The sequence below is a fragment of the Cupressus sempervirens genome, chromosome 9 (assembly GCF_028749045.1).
Source record: "Cupressus sempervirens isolate cs-2001-9-10 chromosome 9, ASM2874904v1, whole genome shotgun sequence".
NCBI classification, from domain to species: domain Eukaryota; kingdom Viridiplantae; phylum Streptophyta; class Pinopsida; order Cupressales; family Cupressaceae; genus Cupressus; species Cupressus sempervirens.
The window spans coordinates 798,877,254-798,885,800 of NC_143126.1; positions in this window are offsets into that span (position 1 = coordinate 798,877,254).

Genomic DNA, 8,547 nt, shown 5'->3' on the forward strand with positions numbered 1-8,547 from the left:
AAAGCGTGAAGAAGGCTATGATAAGGATTTTACGCTTATACAATGAAAGTATAAATCATAAAAATGGAAGTATCAAGTAAAAGGGTTTGAGGTCATACAGGGTAAAGGGCATCATACGAATGTAAAAGGTATTTCCAATATAGCGCCAATACATCATTACATTCTTAAGATTAGGATATGTTGAAGCGTCTCCGAGTGAATGTAGAGATCCATCAAGGGCATTTTCAATGTTATGAAGATTGAAGGTTTGACTCAGCATAAGAATGGGAGACCATAATTTGAAAGAAAGTAGCTGATGTGTCATGCTAGGTAAGCAAGAAAGACAAAATTTCCATAGCCAAGTAAAATAGAGCTTTGAAAAGTACATCAAAATCAAATTTTGTGGCTAATATACCTTGATGACAACTTGCATGAATGGATTTAAAGCTCATACATGCTAAATTTATTGAAAAAGCTGGTAGATGCATGATTAAAACATCAAGGGTTTAATTAAATAATAGAATATTTGCTACTTTGAATAAATCATTTTCTGTTCCATTGTGAAACCTACCAGTTGCAGAGTTTTGTGTATCCTGTGTAAAGTGTCAAGAACATACTTGTGGAGAAGATAGCAGAAAAAGAAGTTGAAGAAATGCATGAAGAAGAAGTCAAAGTTGAAGATGAGGGTGATGATGTTGTAGAGGTCACACCTGAAGGAAAAAGAAAGAAATCTGTTGCAAAGACTGAGAAGAAGACAAGGGTCATGAAACCAAATAAGCATGTTGAGAATTGGCTAAAAATTCTCCCAGGATCATCAAATGCAATTTATGCAAATGATCATGTTTTCTGAGACCCATATGTTTTTGTTCGGGATGTTGAATGCTCTAGAGTGACTAGTTATGATCTTTTTATGTACTTTTATCAGAATAGAACAGAAAATGTGCCAGTGTCTAACCCATGGAATAGAAACATGGCAAAATTGATATTTCTAGAAGTATTCATTGATGTTGACTTGTTGAAGGCCCTAATGAATTCCTAAAATCCAATAACCAGAACATTCCATAGGCATAATGGGAGTATACTATTCACATTGGATAGAACTTTTGTTGAGGCCTTTTGATTAATGGGACAAATATATGTACCTATTGACATTGCAGATTTATAGGGAAAGTTTGACACAAATAAAACCTACTTTGTGAACAATGTTATGCTACCACATATTCCTTTTAGGGTAAAAAAGGCAGGGTTACTTCCAAAAAAGGTGGGGGATTTTCTACCTTTGAGTAGATTTAAGAATTATTTCAAAAACATAGTGTATGGGTTGCACAAAGTGATGGGAAGTGATGGTGCAGAGGATTGTGTGTATGGTTCCCTCTTTCTGGTGGCATGTAATATACAGGACCCTTTCCACCACAAGGAGTATGATTATTTAGCCTTCATCATTGACAATATGCATATGCAGATTTGTGATGCAAAGAAGGGAGAGATGAAAGATTTCAAGTTCCACCATTATTCACCGTTGATGCACCTTATCCTATATAACAACATTGGATACATTAGCAGGGATTTCATTGATCAAACTTCTAATGAATTTGGTGAGTTACCTATGCAAATCTAGACTCGTATTTGGCATAAGGATTTATATTATTCAAATGTCCTTGTGTTTTTTAATTTATTCAATTCTGTTATCATGAGGCAATTAGATCATACTTTCTTTAGGGCACCAAATGTTTTGAAGACTTTGCTTAGGCCCTCATTCTTAGATGAAAAAACAAAATTATATCATAACTAGGGGAGTATCTTTTTTTTTAAGGAGTGCACTTTAATGAGAATGTTTGCATGCCCACAGCCTCCTCATCTTCTGCCTAAATATTTACCCCCTAGATTGGACATTATTGAATTCTTCTAGCAATTTTTGTTGATGAATAAAGAAATGATCCCTCCCTCTCTGCACAAGCCTACTTTTGTCTGTAGAAACTTTAAATTAGGAGATTTTGAAATAGTTAAGAATGCATTTTAGGAATTAAGTGAATATTTAGGCTAGTACAAATTTGCTACTGGGCCCTATAGGATATATGACCCTGACAATTACATTACCAATGAGGTCAAGGCCATTAGGGGATACATTCTACCTCCAAGAAAGCCAATCCCTGTAGAGGACTTAATTTCCAATATAGTAGCAACTGTAGACACCTAAATTTGATTACACTGCTTTGGTAATCTAATTTAGCCATCTCTAAAGGCATCATTAATTAAATTCTTATTTAATTAATCCTTTGCCATCCCTAGTTGATTAATTTAATTAATCATCTATAGTCCTAATTGATAAATCAAATAATCTATTATTTATCAATTAAATCCTATTCTTCTATCTAATTCCAAAAATCCCCATTTATTAAATAAATCTATTTGATAAATGAAATCCTCAAATTCAAAAACCCCTAACCTATCTCTAATCCTTCATTTAGCCTAATCCACCCCATCCACCCATACTAACCAAGCTTAGCCACTAACTCACCCACCCTCATTAATGCCATCCACTTGCACATCTCTAACATCCCTAATCTAATCCTAAACCCAAGCCTAATCCACCCCCTAATGTTGTCACATTCCCTAAACAAGTTTAAGACTTTCCTAATTCAAACCAAAGTCTCCCCTCAAAAAGCCCAACCACTAAGTCATGAGTGCTCTTACAAAACATAAAAGACTCTTACAAGCCCACTCATGACTCTTCCACACTCATTCCTCTTACATCCCTCTTACATACTCAACCCCACTCATCATGCCTTTAACCAACCCTTTACCCTACCCTCTCACACTCATCCTCCTTGTGACAAGTGTCACCTTCCCATTGGTGCTAAACAAGCACAATCCATGTGCTCCCCTTTGAGTGCATCTTAGCCCTCCTTAAGCCTTCATCTATCCTTGCATCTAAGCCCTCCATCCCTCTACCCCTTAGCCTATAAATTGAATCTCATCCCAAGCCATTTCATCAACAATCTTTGAGCTAAAGTTACCATGCTATTTTGAGAACCAAAGCCATCAATATTACCCTTATAATGCCAAATTGAGAGCTCACAAAGCTACCAATTTTTGATTACCCATCTCCATTGAAGCAAGCTTTTGAGCATCTTGAGCATACATCCACAGCAAAAGGACACATCTACAGAATAAAGAAAGCATGGAGTGTTTTCTCTTGTGAGGTTTGCACTTCTTGTTTGCTTTCTTTGTCTAAGCATATATGTGAATTTAGTTTTTGGTTTGTGAATGTTTACTTTATTTGTTAATGTTCTTTGCATACTAAATCTTGTTCTACATTTTGGCAACCCAGCCTTCCAAATCCACCCATCTCCCAAATCAGTGCTAGTATCTTTGGCCAACCTCAGCAATATACAACAGGGATGCCACCCATGGGGCCAAGTAATCAACCTTTCATTGCCCCAGCTTGTTCACCACAGCCCAAAGTACAATCCCATCATTTCCATTAAGTCTTGGGAGCTCAATACCACCAGCCACAAATCCACAAGCTACTACCTTCACTCCACAAAGCTATCAAAACCCACAAGCTACTGCCAATCTTCTACCAAGCTCCCAAGTGACCCCAGCTCCCACCACCACTCTATCGAGCTTCCAAATCTAGCCACAAAGCTATCAAACCCCATCAGTTCCATTCCCAAGCTTTCAATTCCCACCACCTCCACCACCAACTAATCCATTACCTCCAATTACCAACTACTTTTCAATGCCATTTCTAGGAGGTAATCCACCACCCCAGCCAACCACCAATTATTTGCAGATACCATCCCAAATGGGGGCACAACCCACATATATTGGTCAAACCCCACAAGCCCCCTGATCCTTTCCTCAAGCCTCACAACCATCTTATACCTTACCTCCACAAAGCAATCCATTTATCCCACAGCCAGCTTATGTTCCTCAATCCCAACCTCAAATCCCATATCAACAGCAAGCCTCACAGCACATGCAGCAATATGCGCCACCTCCCCCTCAACAACCCATCATCCACCATGCATCTGCCCAAACAATGTACAATCCCTATCAGCAAATCCCTCACAACCATCCATATTCAATGGCCCCATCCAGCACATACCTACCTCAAGGCACTCCTACATTGGGGGCACCCCAACCATCACCTATCAATTTAGAGTGGGAGCAAATGAAGACAGCTCTGAAAGCCATCCAAGAAGGGAATGATCCAAAGAAATTCAAGTTTGAGAATGTGTGTCCTTACCCATTTGACAGAGCCATTACCACGACACCATTTCCCAAACACTTTGAGGTACCTAAATTTGACAAATTCAGAGGAAAAGGAGACCCTATCACACATATCAAAGAATTTTACATGCATTGCCAGGACGTGGCATACAATGATGTCTTCCTCTTGCACCTTTTTCGCAAAAGCTTGGCTGGACCAGCTCTTGAATGGTTTTATAGAATCCCCTATGGCACAATTAAAAACTTTGCTGAATTATCTGAGGCATTTGTAGCCCAATATGCCCATCTTGTTGAAACAGAGCTATCAATAGTTGATCTTGTCCACACCAAGCAAAAAGGTGGAGAAAGCCTTGCCGAATACCTGCAAAGATGGCAAACCCTTACCACCCACATATCCTGCACCTTGCCAGAACGCCATGTGGTGAAAATGTTTATTGATAATGCACATCCCAGCTTGGCTCACCACATGACCATGAACTATTTGCAGACCTATAAGGATATCAAAGAGAAAGGAATGATCCTTGAGCAAGGACTCATCAAAGATGGTGTGGTAAAGATTTACAAAGAGGCCAACCAAAATCAATCACATTCCAATGACAAGTCTAGGTATTGGAACAAAAACAAGCATGTCGCAACAGATGGGGTTACTGACACCAGACATGTGAATATCGTTGGTCCTTCTTAAAACCAGTCTAACCCACCATATCAAACAAACAACCAACAAGCTATCAATTACCAACAACGAAATAACCAAAGCTATCAAAACCACAATACAAGACCCAACTTTCAAGGGTCTAACAATCAAGCTAATGCCATCAATGTAGCTGCAAGGCAAAAGCCCAGATTCCAACCTGCACCTAGAAACTATACACCCCTTGGTGAGCCATTGGATGTTATTTTTGAGAAATTGGCTAAGGAAAACCTCATCAAATTTCCTCCTACCCAGCAAATTGATCCAAGCCAATCCAAAGCTGCATGGTACAAGGACAATGAGTATTCCAAGTTCCATAGGGTAAACGGTCACACCACCCTCAGATGCATGAAACTGAAAGACTATGTACAGGACCTTATTGATCGGAAGGAAATCACTATTGGTGCCCAAACCTCTCCCAATGCAGGCTTACAAATTTATCAAAATGCTTTTCCTCCACACAACAACCAAAATCCTGGAAAAGCACCTATCCAAAACACCACCAACAACCACCAGCCAAACCAACAGCATGGGAAGAACAATGACCACACTTCATCCTATATAGACTATGGTAGCCTTATAGGTTGTATATCTGAGAAAGAGCCTTTTGTCAATGTTATCAATATCCGAGGACCAGACAATGAGTGTGCGGTCACCACTCGAAGAGCGCAATTTAACATCGCAGGCCCACCAATTTCATTAGCACCATCAGCTCCATCAAAAAGCCGGTACAATATCTTGGAACACCTTGGGAACATGCCAGCCCAAATATCCATTTTAGACCTTCTTTGCACTAGTCCTGTGTACAAAGACATCCTTGATAGTGCTCTCATAGAATCCCATGTCCCTTCTGATATCAATGCTACTAATTTTTGTAATCTTGTTGGACACCTTTCATCCTCATGTGCCCTATCTTTCAAACCCACCGACATACCCACGGTTGAGCCAGATCACACCCTTTCACTTCGCATAGCCATCATGGTATCCAATTTTGCCGTGAAAAGAGTAATGATAGATAATGGATCAGCCTTGAACATTTGCACCCTAAAATTCATAAAACAAGCTGGGTATACTGAGGCAGATATGATCAGTGAGGTTATCACTATCAAAGCTTATGACAACTTGGAAAGGACCACAGAAGGGACTATTTTGCTACCAATTAAGGTTGGGCTAGTCATCCAAGAGACAGTTTTCCATGTTGTTGATCTAAACCTACCATTTAACATCCTCCTCGGTCGCCCATGGATTCATGCTATGAAGTCCATTCCATCCACCTACCATCAGTGCATCAAATTTCTACATTAGGGCACTGAGGTAACCATCCATGCCAATCCAGAACCCTTTGCTTACTGCAATGCGGTTGAAGCTTCATATACAAACCATTGCCCTGGAATAGACATCGGCACAGCCATCGTCAGCTCATCCCACACTTGTAATGATGCAGAAACCATCCTCACCTCCACCCTATCTATTGTAAAGATCAACAACAAAGGCTATGGAGAATATAGTCTATCAAATGCATTTGCTGTCGAAGCAATCCCACTTGATCCACATACCCACGAACGGCCAATATATCACAAAGCTAAGGAGATTCCACCTCCTTGATACAAATGGTTTGGCCCAACCACCTTTGTGTCCTCCAAAACGCCTCTTCATGAGGAGCTCACTCCAGATATCAACAACTAGTTACATAAGGATGCACCTCCAAGAAATCAAGCACGCCTTGATCACTTCAGCCAGAAGTATTCCCAACAACATAAGCTCATCACTCAAAAATGGAACTATCAAGGAGGTGGACTAGGACCAAAAGAAAGGGGCATGCAATGTCCCATCAAAGCACATAATTGGGAAACAAAGTCAGGTCTTGGCTTTGGCATACCCACAACTGGGGGCACCAACGAGAACGGTCATGCTTTTTTGAATATTCACCGCGACCTTGTTGAAATCGAAGACATTCCCAAGGAAGTTGAAAAGAGAGCCTATGATGATATCCCAGACCAAATCTTCCTAGGAGACTCTGTTCTCCAAGAACTATCCATCCATCTCATTGACCTACCACTCGCTCATCCACAACTCATAGATTGGGACCAACCAAGTGTCATACATATTGATGAGTTCACATCAGAGGAAGCACTTCTAAGATTCATGGGAGATGAAACTCCTCAAAAGAAGACAAAGCTAGATTCTGCCTACATCTACAAGCTAGATCCCAAGGGGTATTTTGGAGAAAATCCCCAACCTAGTTTCGATACACCCAAAACTGAAACTAAAGTAAATCTGGGACTAGCTAAGGCAGCGAAGAGAACCCCTCAGCAAGAAAATCCAGAGCCACAAGCAGAACATGAGGATTTAGTATTGCCTCCTCAAGATAATTGACCAGAGGTGTCTTCTATTCTAATAGAGGATACTAGAGAAGTCAACATTGGTTCTTCAGAGATCCCTAGAATTGTTCACATTGCTACATCCCTATCACAAGACCAAGCTAACCTCCTCTTTGAGTTTTTACGAGAGAACATTGGCCGATTTGCATGGTCATATTAGGACATGCTAGGACTTGATCCAAAGCTTGTAGTTCATCATCTTGCAGTCGATCCAAAGATCAAGCCCGTCAGACAAAAGCTTACAAAAATGCACCCCAAGGTGGCATTACTAGTCAAAGCTGAACTAGAAAGAATGTTAGCTGCTAAGGTTATCCGACCTATCGACTACTCAGAATGGATCTCCAACATGGTCCTTGCCACTAAGCCTTCCGGTGACATCAGAATCTGCACTGATTTTAGAGATCTTAAAAAAGCTTGTCCAAAGGATGATTTTCCCTTGCCCAACATAGATATGATTGTAGATCTTATAGCTGGACATGAAATTCTATCCCTTATGGATGGATTTTCCGGGTATAATCAGATCAAGATTGCAGAAGAGGACCAGCATAAGATAGCATTCACTACCCATTGGGGAACCTTTTGCTACACCATGATGCCTTTTGGCCTAAAGAATGCTGGGGCTACCTATCAAAGAGCTATGACAGCCATTTTCCATGATCTTATCCATAGCATTTTGGAAGATTATGTGGATGATATCCTAGTCAAATCTCACACCTCCATGGATCATCTTGCTGACCTAGAAAAAGTCTTTGATAGGTTGGCCCAATATCATCTCATGCTAAATCCCAAGAAGTGTGTCTTTGGGGTCACATCTGGCAAGCTTCTAGGCTTCATAGTTTCTAAACGGGGTATAGAGATCGACCCCAAAAAGGTCAAGGCTATCTTAGACATGCCTCCTCCCCAAACACTATGACAGCTTCACTCTCTTCAGGGAAAACTTCAATCTGTTTGGCACTTTATCTCCCAACTTGCAGATAAGTGTACACCGTTTTCACACTTGCTAAAGAAAAATGAGAACTTCAAGTGGGATCTTTTATGTCAGCACAGCTTCGATCAACTCAAGCAGTATCTCACCAATCCCCCTATCTTGGTTCCACCAGTTCCTGGTCATCCCTTGATCTTGTATATATCAGCAACACCTACTGCCCTAGGGGCACTTCTAGCACAACATGATGATTATAGCAGAGAGAGAGCCATCTACTATATTAGTAGAACCCTAGTTGGTTATGAACTCAATTACACTCCTATGGAAAAAGCTTG